Source organism: Stegostoma tigrinum, chromosome 5 (genome assembly GCF_030684315.1).
Source record: "Stegostoma tigrinum isolate sSteTig4 chromosome 5, sSteTig4.hap1, whole genome shotgun sequence".
Taxonomy (NCBI): domain Eukaryota; kingdom Metazoa; phylum Chordata; class Chondrichthyes; order Orectolobiformes; family Stegostomatidae; genus Stegostoma; species Stegostoma tigrinum.
The window spans coordinates 56,103,990-56,118,414 of NC_081358.1; the positions used below are offsets into that span (position 1 = coordinate 56,103,990).

Genomic DNA, 14,425 nt, shown 5'->3' on the forward strand with positions numbered 1-14,425 from the left:
ATAAGAACAAGAGTGTCAGAGATTCTGCACACTTTGAGAGCTGGCCCAAATGAAGCTAGACCAATGTCAAGGAATCCCCACGTGTAAATAAAGGATGACTTGGTGACAAGATACTTGCCTCTGTGGAGTTATTTCAGTGGTAATGAGAGAAAAGAATGCTCCTAAAGAAATTCACTTGCAGTATCATCAGTTGAGGTAAGAATTTTTGGCATCATGCCATTATTTGGGAACCTTGGCTTGCTTGATCCTTGGGAACCTTGGCTTGCTTGATCCTGCTGCCAAATACTGGGCTCATTATGTGGAAAGAATGCACAAATGACATCGAGGCAGGTGAAAAGCAACAGGTAATTCTCCTAACAGCTTGTGGGCTCACAGCTTTTTCAGTTATTAGGAGCCTAACTTTCCCAGAAGCACCAGATACTAAAACATTTCAAGAGTTGACAAATTTAGTTAAGGAATATTATGACTCCAAGCTTCTTCTAATTCTAAGATGTTTTCCTTGAGAAGGAGGAGAGCCCATGTCAGGATTTATGATGAGGTTAAAATGACTGGCAGAGACATGTGGTTTTGGTTTAACCCTTAATGAGATGCCGAGAGACCATTTGGGATGTGGAGATGAATGTTTTAACCATATAAAAGCGCCTAGTAACTGAAGCCTAGTTGGGCTTCAAACAAGCACCACAACTGGCTTTACAACTGGAAAATATGACAAGTGAAGCATGAGTTGCAGGGTATTCCAATGGAAATGGACAGCCTCGACAACACAACTGAGATTAAGAACACCACATGAGTGAAGGCAATTGCATAGCCTCATTCAGGACATATCCTGAACAGAGGGACTCTAGGTCAGCCCACAGCAAAATCCAATAGAAAAGCCAAGCCTCAGCAAAACAATTAAAATTTTCATTAGGATCTGGGCTGGCAAGCCATCATAGTTACTGCCAGTACGTGGACTTGAGACTGTAAAGGAGTCTTATTAGACCTAAAAAGAGTAAAAGAACTCATCGGCCAATATCCAGGAGAGTGCATACCCTAGAAAGTCTGCTCATAGCTGATTTTAAACAGTTAAATTGCACAGCAACATCCAAATCATAACTAATCAAAATAACTACCTAGTAAAATGGCCACCTGGTTCTAATGTGATCGCAGAAGCAGTCTTTAATAAAATTTGCTCTGGATCCAACCCCTAAGTTTGTGCAAGACCTGCGCTAGGCTGAGAACATGTACCTATACCCAATCCCTACAGATTAAGGATACAACTTTGGTTCCAGTCTGTTATGAGAAACAGCTGGCTTGGTCACCAGTGATTGTAGTAAAAATCTCGGCCCCAAGCTTGATGGGGTGAAATTGGTTGCAAAAGATTCACCCTGATAGGCTCAACATTTTTAAATTAGAAAATGGCTGTGTAAGTGAAGTCCTAATTAAATACCGGATGATTTTCAGGAAGGTTTAGGGTCGATCGAAGGAGCCAGGGCCAACTTTCATGTTGACCAGGAAGCAGTTTCACGATTCTGCATGGCCCTGCAGCACCATTTGCAATACCATTTACCATTATGGGCAAAAGTAGAGGCAGAAATCAGTAGGTTAGACAGTGAAGGAATAATCAAACCAGTGCCACTTGCAAAACGGACAGCACTGGGTATACCAATTGTGAAGATGGACGTGTTGGTTTATCTTTGTGGGGATCTTTAAACAAACGATAGACTGTTTTTCACAGATGCATGAATACCCAATCCTTCACATGGAGGATTTATACACAAAGCTGGCAGGGGAACTGTCCTTCATGAGGCTGGAAATGAGCCACGTACTTGCAGTTGTTAAATAAGGATTCCAAGAAGCATGCTCCAATTAATACCCATCAGGGTATTAATGAGATTTTTTTTTGAGGTAGCATCACCCAGTACAAATTTTCACTGGCTGATGGACAACATTTTACAAGCTCTACCCCCAGTTCATCATTTATTACATAATGTGCTAATAACAGGGAAGACCAATAAGGAGCATTTAGGGAACTTGGGAATTGCCATCAGATGTTGTACCCAGACAGACATATGCATTAGAAGGAAAAAATGTGTGTTCCAGGCACCCCGAGTGACCAACTCGGGCTACAGAGATGACAAGATGGGTTACACACATTGCCATTACCTTATCTTCCAAGCAAAGATGCCCCAGCTCCCATATCTGTGCAGGAATTTAGGTCTTTCTTTGGGCTGGTGAATTATTACAGAAAGTTCATACATAACCTGGCCTCCATCCTGGCACCTTTGCATCAAATCTTTTAAAAAGGGTCAGCCTTGGAAATGTTTGTGTAGGCAAGCTACAGCTTTTGGGGAAGCTAAGAAATACCTGTCATCCTTGAAGGTACTGGAACGTTATGCACCCAAACAAGGTCTGGCATTGACATGTGACACCTCTCCATTTGACATCAGAGTGGCCCAATGGTGAACAACGCCCACTAGTGTATGCATTTAGGATTTTGGCTACTGTAGAGCATGAATATGCTTAGATAGAGAAGGAATGTTTGGTGGTCATGTTTGAAGTCAGAAAGTTCCATCAATACCTTTTCGGACATATATTTGTAATAATAATGGACCACAAAACCCAGATAGGGGTACTTAAAGAGGACAAGGCAGTGTGCTCATAACCTCAGGCCAAATTCAGCAGTGGGCTCTAATATTAAGTGCACATGATTATTACAAGTTTGAACACCACCCATGAGGCTGATCAGGAAATGTGGATGCATTGAGCGACCTTCCATTAGCAGATATACCACTGATATACCATCGCTGGAAGAGTCCTCTATGGTTTTAAATTTTCTGGACAGACTTCCAGTCACAGCTGACAATAACAGACTTTAGATGCAGAAAGATCCAGTCCTGACAAAACTGGAATAGCTGGTTACAATGGGGTAAACCAAAGAGCCATCACAACCAGAATTGAGATTACAAAGTGTAGAGCTGGATGAACACAGCAGACCAAGCAGCATCAGAGGAGCAAGAAAGCTGACGTTTTGTGTCTGGGCCCTTCTTCAGAAATGGGGGAGGGAAGAGGATTCTGAAATAAATAGAGAGAGAGAGAGCGAGAGAGAGGGAGGCAGACAGAAGATGGATAAAGGAGCAGATAGGTGGAGAGGAGACAGACAGGTCAAGGAGGCAGGGGTAGAGCCAGTAAAGGTGAGAGTAGATGGGGAATTAAGGTTGGGATTGGTCAGTCCAGGGAAGATGGACAGGTCAAGAAGGCGGGGAAGAGCTGGTAGGTAAGAGGTGGGGGTGGCAGTTGATTTGGGAGGAGTGGGGATAGGTGGGAGGAAGGACGGACAGGTTAGGGAGGCGGGAATGAGCTGGGCTGGCTTTGGGATGCTGCCAGGGGTGGGGAGATTTTTGGAGCTTGTGATGTACACATTAATACCATTGGGCTGCACTGTTCCCAAGTGAAATATGAGGTGCTGTTCCCGCAACCTTCAGGTGGCATCGTTGTGGCACTGGAGGAGGCCCAGGATGGACATATCGTCCAAGGAGTGGGAAGGGGAGGTGAAGTGGTTCGCGACTTGGAGGTGCAGTCGTTCATCGTGAACTGAGCGTAGGTGTTTCACAAAGCAGTCTCCAAGCCTCCGCTTGGTTTCCCCAATGTAGAGGAGGCCACATAGGGAACAGCGGATACCGTATACCACATTAGCAGATGTGCAGGTGAACATCTATTTGATGTTAAAAGTTTTCTTGGGTCCTCCGATAGGGATGAGGGCGGAGGTGTAGGGGCAGGTGTAGCACTTCGTGCGGTAGCAGGGAAAAGCACCGGGGAGGGTGGGGCTGGTCGGGAGTGTGCAGCAGACAAGGGATTCACGGAGAGAGTGGTTCCTCTGGAAGGCAGGTATGGGTGGAGAGGGAAAAATGTCCTTGCTAGTAAGGTCAGATTGCAGGTGGTGGAAATGGCAGAGAATGATACGTTGGATCCGAAGGTTGGTGGGGTGGTTCGTGAGGATGAGGGGGATTCTGTTTTTGTTGTTATTGTGGGGAGGGGGTGTGAGGGATGAGTTGTGGGAAATGTGAGATACACAGTCGAGGGTGTTTTCTACCACAGTGGAGGGAAAGTTGTGGTCCTTGAAAAACGAGGAGACCTGGGATGTCGTGAAGTGGAATCCCTCATCTCAGGAGCAGATGCAACAGAGGCAAAGGATTTGGGGATAGGGAATGGCCTTTTTGCAGGAAGGTGGGTGAGAGGATTAGATTCTAGGTAGCTGTGGAGTCGGTAGGCTTGAAATGGATATCAGCTTCCATGTGGTTGCCAGGGATGGAAACAGAGAGGCCCAGGAAGGAGAGAGAGGTATCGGAGATGGTCCAAGTGAACTTAAGGTTGGGCTCGAAGGCGTTAGTGAAGTGGATGAACTGTTTGAGCTCCTTGTGGGAGCACAGGTGGTGCCAATACAGTCATCAATGTAACGGAGAAGAGGTGGGTTTTAGGGCCAGTGTAGGTATGAAAGAGGGATTGTTCCACGTATTCTATGAAGACGGCCTTTCAGCCATTTGGATGGGGAATGCATGTATTTCTGGACTGGGTATCCATGGTAAACATGAGGTGCTGGGGAACCAGGGAATTGGAAGTTTTGGAGGAGGTGGAGGATGTGGTGGTGTCACGGATGTATGTGGGGAGTTCCTGGACCAAGGGGGAGAAAACAAAGTTGAGATAAGTGGAGATGAGTTCGGTGGGGCAGTAGCAGGCAGAGACAATGGGTTGAGCATGGCAGTCAGGTCTATGGATTTTAGGAAGGAGATAGAAATGGCTGGTGTTGGGTTGGGGAATAATGAGGTTGGAGGCTGTGGGTGGGAGATCGCCTATAGTGATGAGGTTGTGGATAGTCTGGGAGATGATGTTTTGGTGGTCAGGGGTTGGGTCATGATCAAGGGGGCGGTAGGAGGAGGTTTCAGAATTGAAAACCTTTTGCACCTGGAGAGACAAGATCATGGTGCAGAGGATGGCATGTCATTATGTGGAACTAGAGTGATTGTAAAGGTTACTACAGATACTGGCTGAACGCCTCCAAAGTCCTCTGAGGGTTTCCTAAATGAAGAAGTTGGTGAGAAGTTCTGTCTGGTGGCCAAAATTGGATGCAGACATAGTTGGGACAGTGCCCAGAGGGCCAACAAGGACAGTAATTACCATTGGCAGCTCCCCTACATTTGTGGGAATGACTGGGTAATCCCTGGACTCAGTACACATCGACTATCCAGATCCTTTCATGGGTTCAGTGACCTTAAGTCATTGTGGATGTCCACTCAAAGTGGCTGGATGTGCATAGAGTTCATTCATCGAACATGGAGCGATGGTAGAAAAGCTGCATGCATCTTTTACATACACAAACTCCCAGAAGTTCTATTGTCAGATAATGGGCCAACATTTACTAGCAGGGAATTTAAGTATTTCCTAAAGTCAAATGGTACTCATCAAGTAACAACATCTGTGCCATCCATGATCCAATGGTCTGGCAGAAACAGCAAATTTTGAAGACAGTCTTTAAAAAAGCCTACACTTTCACTCGATAGCAAACTGTCCCAGTTCTTATTCGTTTATAGCAGCACCCGCTCATGCAACTACAAGGATAGATCCAGCGGAGTTTGTAATAGGGAGAAGACTCTGTACCAGGTTAAATCTTATCTTCCTGGACCTGTGGGGGAGGAGTAAAATGGTATCAGAAACACCATTGCCAAACGTAAGACTCCACTAAACAAGAGAGAAAGTTTACTTCCAGGGAAGAGGTTCCTGTAGAAACTACGGGAATGGCACTCTGTGGGTAAGAGGCAAGGTCAACACAAGGTCAGTTCCAGTGATGTATAAAGTTTGGGTAGGTGTGACAGTCCTGAACAAACACAGGCCATATGAAAGCTACAAATTCGCAAACGATGTGGGAGCAAAACATGCCCAGCTCCTCAACTGCCTTTTAGACCGTTCCGGAACTCGTGTTCTCCTTCTCCATTAAGCATTGAAGATACCTTGAAATCTGAGATGGACATGGTGGATGTCGTCACTTAAATGCTTTTGCACCTGAAGAGGAGAATGACTTTCTTTTGAGGTGCTATGAGCTCAAAAGGCAAGCTACTGTGCGTTACATGCTGCCTGTATCAGAGGCAGAGCTGGGGGAAACTGACCTAGTGCTAAAATGCCCCAAGAGAGCTACAAAGTTTAAAAAAAAACAGCCTATGTCCTCAGACTCAGAGGGGGTTGGATACAGTGATTGTAACAAAGTCAGCCAGGTGAACCTTATAGAATATGAGTTCCCTGATTCAGGCTGTTAATCTGGTCCAATCAGGGAGCTGTGGTTGACGGATATAAACAGGACTGTTCAAAGTTCTGTTCACTCTGAAAGTTAGCTCTGAGGAAGCTGGATCAATGTCAACAACTCTCCATGTGTAAACAGAGAGTGACTTGGGAACAGGATATTGTCCTCTGTGGTGCTATTTCATTTTGCGCCTCTGGTGGTCATGCAGAACAATGAATGACTGCAAGCCTTTGGAGTGGCTGGTGTCTCTCCATGAGGGAGGTGGGGGCAGGATTACTGCCCCTGGAGTTGTTCGATCATGAGGAAGGCAGGTCCTGTGCAGTGGAGTACCTTGAGATTGAGTAAGAATTGAGTTTGAACATAATTTAGTTCACCTACTGGAAAAGAATTGATGTAGTGCTATTGTCAGCTGTTGAGCTGATGCCAAATACTGTCACCCACATTGATTGCAAGCCCAGCTAAACAGCCAAGTATAGAGGCCATGATAGTCTCACATCAGCTGAGTTGGCAGTACATGGGTTCAGGATGTTTTACAAACACTACACTCTTAAAAATACCAAGGAATCCATTCCCTTTGGGGGAGGATGAAGAAAACACTTCACCAATAATTCCAAAGATTTGAATATCTACTCTATTATCATCAACTCAGAGTGGTGTATATCCCAACTGTGACTGAGAAGGTAACATATCATTTTTTAAAAAAACATTTCCAATCAATAAGAACAGTCCTTTAGACAGGACTGTAAGAAATATGGGACTGAGTGGATGGCTGCTCAAGCCAACAAGTCACTATCTCTACTGACTGACAACTAATGTCTGCACAGTGAGAGAGCCAGCAAATTTAAAGTAAGACTCATAAACCAGCTGCAAACCTAAAGCCATATTGACCCCTCATTTTCACCCAGCCACCTATAAGAATGATAATTTTAGACGTGGGGGATTGCTACTGATGAAGCATCTCATAGCTTTTGATGTACATAAAAAGCATCTTATGCTAAAAGATGACAAAAATCAAGAAAGTCTATTATTTGAATTGTGTGGAGACTAAGATTCAATTAGCCATTTTCAGCATAGTGTACAGTATTCAGTGCTTTAAGATGCATAGATTTGGGGAATACAACCTGGCTGACATAAATTGTATTCTAACACATTATTTTCACAATTTGGAATGGGAATGTGGATGACATATTCATATAAGTGGAGGTATCATGCATTGATTTTGGTAACGTCTATCAAATATTGTAGGATCACATTATCTCAAGACATTATCTGAATTTCTAAGTGGAAAATGATTGAAAAGGTGACAGTCAGTAAGGGATATGTCAAAGTAGCAAATTCCAGTCCCTTTTTTCCTCTTAAATTAACTATTATTTCTTTAAATGAATACAGTAAGAATCTGTTCAACTTATTGGCTAAGATATTGTTGGAGGTTTGCATGCAGTGTTCTGCACCAAGGTAAAAAATGAAAACATAGGAACAGTGCAATACTGATTAACTACGATAACACCAGGAATAATTATGAACGATGACTTCAAAAGTTAGTTCTGTATTCCTTGCAGCAGATAATGATAAGGTGAAGTCTAATAGAATTATTTGAAATTCTAATAGGCTTTCAGACTATAAATAATGAAGGGTTTTTTCACCAGTAAGTGAATCGCTAACAAGGGGAGATAAAGTGAGGGCAGTTACGTTTTTCTTTTATTCAAAGAATTATTTGAATATGGAATACTGTATCACGAGGGACTAGAGAAGCTCAATCGACCATAACAGTTAAGAAGCAGTTTAAGAAAAAATATTAAATGATATAATGAAAGAGAAGAAAACTCAGATCAGATGAGGCAGAGATGAATGTCTGGAACTGGCTCTGTCTAGCCAGACATGGAAGAAAGGGCTGTGTATACAGTGAGTGCAGTATTCCAAAATGACAGTATTCCCAAGGAGTGCACAGCATAACCCTGATTTTGAACGTGGCATCAAATGGGTGACTTGTACTCCCTGTAGGAATGAGCTGGAAATAGCCTCCAATTTAAGGAAGGGAAGTTAATCTCCAGCACATATTAAGTGCATTGGATGACAAAGAGCAGCGGAAATTCACTTGGCCAAGAAGCCAATACTTCTGTCCTGTTGAGTCCCCAGGTAAAAATCGTAGTAGTACGCTGATGTTCTCTTTTTTAAGACAATTTACCCTTGTGATGTGGGTATTGGCGCCAAGGTTGCCTTTTGACAGTTGTCCTATGTTGTTCAGGAAGGATATTAGTGACCTTCATCAACTGTTTGTCCTTGCTCAGCTGCTAGAGCACAATTAACAATAAGATGTATTTGTGTGGGAGTCGCATTTAGGTCAGATTGGGTAGAACAGTAAATTTCCTTCACGGATGTAACCAAGTTGAGTTTAACCAATAATGGTGGCTCAGTGGTTAGCACTGCTGCCTCACAGTGCCAGGAACGCGAGTTCAATTCCACCCTTGGGCGACTGCCTGAGTGGAATTTGCACATTCTACCCATGTCTGCATTAATTTCCTCCAGGTGCTCTGGCTTCTTCCCACAATCCAAAGGCGTGCAGGCTAGATGAATTGGGCATGCTAAATTGCTTGATAATAAAATGTGAGGTTGGATGAACACAGCAGGCCAAGCAGCATCTCAGGAGCACAAAAGCTGACGTTTCGGGCCTAGGCCTTTCATCAGAGAGGGGGATGGGGAGAGGGAACTGGAATAAATAGGGAGAGAGGGGGAGGCGGACCGAAGATGGAGAGAAAAGAAGATAGGTGGAGAGGAGAATATAGGTGGGGAGGTAGGGAGGGGATAGGTCAGTCCAGGGAAGACGGACAGGTCAAGGAGGTGGGATGAGGTTAGTAGTTAGATGGGGGTGCGGCTTGGGGTGGGCGGAAGGGATGGGTGAGAGGAAGAACAGGTTAGGGAGGCAGAGACAGGTTGGACTGGTTTTGGGATGCAGTGGGTGGGGGGGAAGAGCTGAGCTGGTTGTGTGGTGCAGTGGGGGGAGGGGACGAACTGGGCTGGTTTTGGGATGCGGTGGGGGAAGGTGAGATTTTGAAACTGGTGAAGTCCACATTGATACCATTAGGCTGCAGGGTTCCCAGGTGGAATATGAGTTGCTGTTCCTGCAACCTTCGGGTGGCATCATTGTGGCACTGCAGGAGGCCCATGACGGACATGTCATCTAGAGATTGGGAGGGGGAGTGGAAATGGTTTGCGACTGGGAGGTGCAGTTGTTTGTTGCGAACTGAGCGGAGGTGTTCTGCAAAGCGGTCTCCAAGCCTCCGCTTGGTTTCCCCAATGTAGAGGAAGCCACACCCGTTACAGTGGATGCAGTATACCACATTGGCAGATGTGCAGGTGAACCTCTGCTTAATGTGGAATGTCATCTTGGGGCCTGGGATAGGGGTGAGTGAGGAGGTGTGGGGGCAAGTGTAGCATTTCCTGCGGTTGCAGGGGAAGGTGCCGGGTGTGGTGGGGTTGGAGGGCAGTGTGGAGTGAACAAGGGAGTCACGGAGAGAGTGGTCTCTCCGGAAAGCGGGCAGGGGTGGGGATGGAAAAATGTTTTGGGTGGTGGGGTCGGATTGTAGATGGCGGAAGTGTCGGAGGATGATGCATTGTATCCGGAGGTTGGTAGGGTGGTGTGTGAGAACGAGGGGGATCCTCTTTGGGCGGTTGTGGGGGGGGGGGGGGTGGTGTGAGGGATGTGTTGCGGGAAATACGGGAGACGCGGTCAAGGGCGTTCTCGATCACTGTGGGGGGAAAGTTGCGGTCCTTGAAGAACTTGGACATCTGGGATGTGCGGGAGTGGAATGCCTTGTCGTGGGAGCAGATGCGGCGGAGGCGGAGGAATTGGGAATAGGGGATGGAATTTTTGCAGGATGTTGGGTGGGAGGAGGTGTATTCTAGGTAGCTGTGGGAGTCGGTGGGCTTGAAATGGACATCAGTTACAAGCTGGTTGCCTAAGATGGAGACTGAGAGGTCCAGGGAAGTGAGGGATGTGCTGGGGATGGCCCAGGTGAACTGAAGGTTGGGGTGGAAGGTGTTGGTGAAGTGGATGAACTGTTCGAGCTCCTCTGGGGTGCAAGAGGCGGCGCTGATACAGTCATCAATGTACCGGAGGAAGGGGTGGGGTTTGGGGCCTGTGTAGGTGCAGAAGAGGGACTGTTGCAGGAACAGCAACTCATATTCCGCCTGGGAACCCTGCAGCCTAATGGTATCAATGTGGACTTCACCAGTTTCAAAATCTCCCCTTCCCCCACCGCATCCCAAAACCAGCCCAGTTCGTCCCCTCCCCCCACTGCACCACACAACCAGCCCAGCTCTTCCCCCCCACCCACTGCATCCCAAAACCAGTCCAACCTGTCTCTGCCTCCCTAACCTGTTCTTCCTCTCACCCATCCCTTCCGCCCACCCCAAGCCGCACCCCCATCTACCTACTAACCTCATCCCACCTCCTTGACCTGTCCGTCTTCCCTGGATTGACCTATCCCCTCCCTACCTCCCCACCTATACTCTCCTCTCTACCTATCTTGTCTTCTCTCCATCTTGGGTCCGCCTCCCCCTCTCTCCCTATTTATTCCAGTTCCCTCTCCCCATCCCCCTCTCTGATGAAGTGTCTAGGCCCGAAACGTCAGTTTTTGTGCTCCTGAGATGCTGCCTGGCCTGCTGTGTTCATCCAGCCTCACATTTTATTATCTTGGAATTCTCCAGCATCTGCAGTTCCCATTATCTCTGATGCTAAATTGCTTGTAGTGTTTAGGGATGGGTAGATTTAGGTGGGTTATAGGGGGATGGGTCTGGATGTGATTCTGCGAGGGTCGGCATGGACTTGGTGGGCCGAAGGGCCTGTTTCCACACTGTAGGGATTCGGTGAAACTCAACATCTGTGAAAGCAGATTTAGTGTTAATGACTTTTGTCCTGAAATCTACATTCAAATCAACACTAACATCCTTTGAGAGAATAAAATCTTCAAACAGTGCTGATGGTTCCACAGGATAATTAATCCAAACCTCTGGATTTAATTCTGTTCTGGAGACACAATCATTGTACCAGGTGAGTGTCCTTGTCTCAACATCTTAAAATGGCAGCAGTCGAACAGGTAACATTTCCCCATTATATTTTAACTACCCCACTTCCTGGTTTTGGCTAAATCAAGAAAAAATCATACTGAGTTGAAATTATTTGCTACTCTTCACATTTTGAATTTGTGCGCTCAATACTTGAGACCAGGGCTTGAGCCAAAACAATTCCTCATTTAGAGATAAGAATGCTACAGACTGAGCCATAGAGTCTACTTGCATTAGCTTGCCTCAATGTGAGTCATGCACATAGGTTACACATGTTTTAGAAACATAGGAAATAGCAACAGTAGTAGGCCATTCAATCTTTAAAGCCTACTTTGCCATTCAATATGATCATGGCTGATTATCCAGCTGAGTGCCCTGTTCCCTCTTTCTCCTCAAACTCTTTAACCCTTTACCCCATGTACTATTTCTAGCTCCTTTTGGCGACAACCACTGTCCTTGACAAAGCATTCCATGGGTCTAGCAATAGAACTAGTGTCAATTGGCATTTGAGAAACAGTTCCTAACTTTACTACAGACTGTGCATAGAAGGACTTCCTAATTTCATTCCTGAATAATTACTGCTCTCACCTCTGGTCCTAAATTTGCCTATCAGCAGAAGTTGATCTGGATTTTCATTCCTGGGTAGTAAGCACAGAAGGAAGTGATGTTGTTGTTAGAATTCTTGTTTCAGCATGGCCACATTTTCTGCATACTTTTGTCTTAAATAAGTAAACTTCTCATTCAAAAAATGACTTAATTGCTTTTGTGCTCCTATGATGCTGCTTGGTCTGCTATGTTCATTCAGCTCCGTACTTTGTTATCTCTTAAGTATATTTATATTCCTTTAACAATATAATTTCTTGTAATGACAAACATTTCATTCATTACACAAACTCTTGTAAAAGCCAACTTTAGAAATCATCATTTCAAACCATCATCACTGACAACTTCAAAGAGTTCATAACCACTTGTAGTTATTAATAAAACTGTGAAATAGCAAGAATCTGATTGTAATAATGAAAGGTGGTGAAATCATTTATGCAGCGCTAATCCAGAAGTGGTAGCCCCCAGGTTTGTGTCATTAGAGAGAAGTAGCAAGCAACAATTTGTTTTTTAAACTCCAGAAATTTTTTTCCCTAGGAATTAAAGGACAGAAGTTTAAACCCCATGATGTTATAGACACATTCTTTCAGTGATAATGGGAACTGCAGATGCTGGAGAATCCAAGATAATAAAATGTGAGGCTGGATTGACACAGCAGGCCAGGCAGCATCTCAGGAGCACAAAAGCTGACGTTTTGGGCCTAGACCCTTCATCAGAGAGGGGGATGGGGAGAGGGAACTGCAATAAATAGGGAGTGAGGGGGAGGCGGACCCAAGATGGAGAGAAAAGAAGATAGGTGGAGAGAGTATAGGTGGGGAGGTAGGGAGGGGATAGGTCAGTCCAGGGAAGACGGACAGGTCAAGGAGGTGGGATGAGGTTAGTAGGTAGGAAATGGGGGTGCGGCTTGGGGTGGGAGGAAGGGATGGGTGAGAGGAAGAACAGGTTAGGGAGGCAGAGACAGGTTGGACTGGTTTTGGGATGCAGTGGGTGGAGGGGAAGAGCTGGGCTGGTTGTGTGGTGCAGTGGAGGGAGGGGACGAACTGGGCTGGTTTTGGGATGCGGTGGGGGAAGGGGAGATTTTGAAGCTGGTGAAGTCCACATTGATACCATTAGGCTGCAGGGTTCCCAAGCGGAATATGAATTGCTGTTCCTGCAACCTTCGGGTGGCATCATTGTGGCATTGCAGGAGGCCCATGATGGACATGTCATCTAAAGAATGGGAGGGGGAGTGGAACTGGTTTGGGACTGGGAGGTGCAGTTATTTGTTGCGAACCGAGCGGCGGTGTTCTGCAAAGCGGTCTCCAAGCCTCCGCTTGGTTTCCCCAATGTAGAGGAAGCCACACCCGTTACAGTGGATGCAGTATGCCACATTGGCAGATGTGCAGGTGAACCTCTGCTTAATGTGGAATGTCATCTTGGGGCCTGGGATAGGGGTGAGGGAGGAGGTGTGGGGGCAAGTGTAGCATTTCCTGCGGTTGCAGGGGAAGGTGCCGGGTGTGGTGGGGTTGGAGGGCAGTGTGGAGTGAACAAGGGAGTCACGGAGAGAGTGGTCTCTCCGGAAAGCAGACAGGGGTGGGGATGGAAAAATGTCTTGGGTGGTGGGGTCGGATTGTAGATGGAGGAAGTGTCGGAGGATGATGCGTTGTATCCGGAGGTTGGTGGGGTGGTGTGTGAGAACGAGGGGGATCCTCTTTTGGTGGTTGTGGCGGGGGCGAGGTGCGAGGGATGTGTTGCGGGAAATGCGGAGACGCGGTCAAGGGCGTTCTCGATCACTGTGGGGGGAAAGTTGCGGTCCTTGAAGAACTTGGACACCTGGGATGTGCGGGAGTGGAATGTCTTATCGTGGGAGCAGATGCGGCGGAGGCGGAGGAATTGGGAATAGGGGATGGAATTTTTGCAGGAGGGTGGGTGGGAGGAGGTATATTCTAGGTGTGGCTGATTTTGACAGGCCTGTTGATTACTGCAATGATCTAAACAGTTAATTTATGTCTTTTTAAATGCATTTTCATGTCCATTTCCAACCATTTTAAGAGCACTTTGCATCCCCAATAGAGCTGTTTACCGCTCCAAAATGTGTCCTGGAACTGTATCCAAAGGGGTACTTTACCTCTCGAAAAGGATATCCTAACGAACCAAATCAATCTCTAATCTGCCCCTACCGTTTATAATCTGTACATTTCAATTTTGGTGCACCTGGCTCATCAAAATCAGACATAAATGGAGGCAGCTGCTGACTTACATGGACAGCTACCACCAGGAAACTTATATGCATGAATTCTGACATGACCCCACAGAAATGATAAGGCTTTGTTCAGAGCGGGATTTCTGATTTGCAGGCTCCTTTTCCATTTTTGCAATGATGGAGGTATGTTTCATATTTGATAACTTCTAGGACATAGTATACATAGGGAAAATTACTTGCTCACTTTTGCATCTTAAAGACTTCAAATAAATCTCCCCTCAATCTTCTAAATTCAAAAATGAATT

General features: G+C 45.9%; 1 long non-coding RNA gene across 2 annotated transcripts in view; it reads right to left on the reverse strand.

The window, feature by feature from the left end:
- Positions 1–14,425, reverse strand: part of LOC132209585 (uncharacterized) — a 167,731-nt gene that overhangs the window by 11,972 nt on the left and 141,334 nt on the right. The window lies entirely within an intron of this gene.